Genomic DNA, 489 nt, shown 5'->3' on the forward strand with positions numbered 1-489 from the left:
CTACACCCTGATGGATGGCAACTGTCCAGCTCCATCAGACTTAAGGAGATGGGTTACAGTAACCAGACACGGAGATGGCCCGGAGTAGCTGCACTGAACTCACACACAGGGCAAAGCCCAAACACTTGAAGCTGCTCCCAGGCCTGGGTAAAAGCCATTCACATGGATACTGGAGGAGGGATATGATCCAGGCAGGACTGGTCACCTCTGGAGCCAGCCTCAGCCTTTGGTAACACCTGTGGCTCTCCCTGCACCTCACCCACAGTCATGGACCAGCCCAGGGCTCACAGTAGCTGCCCTTGAGCCAGAAGAGGGGAGAGGCCATTCAACAGGAGTGGTCACAGTTCATTGCTTACCCGTGTTTGCTCCGCACATCCCCACTTTTGTACTAGTCTGTGTTAAAAACAAGTAATAAACTTGAGGTTTATACAATCAGACTAAGTTTTAATGAACGTTGCATGATTTCATCATTGAGAGTTAGGGGCCACC

The sequence above is a fragment of the Melopsittacus undulatus genome, chromosome 19 (genome assembly GCF_012275295.1).
Source record: "Melopsittacus undulatus isolate bMelUnd1 chromosome 19, bMelUnd1.mat.Z, whole genome shotgun sequence".
NCBI lineage: Eukaryota > Metazoa > Chordata > Aves > Psittaciformes > Psittaculidae > Melopsittacus > Melopsittacus undulatus.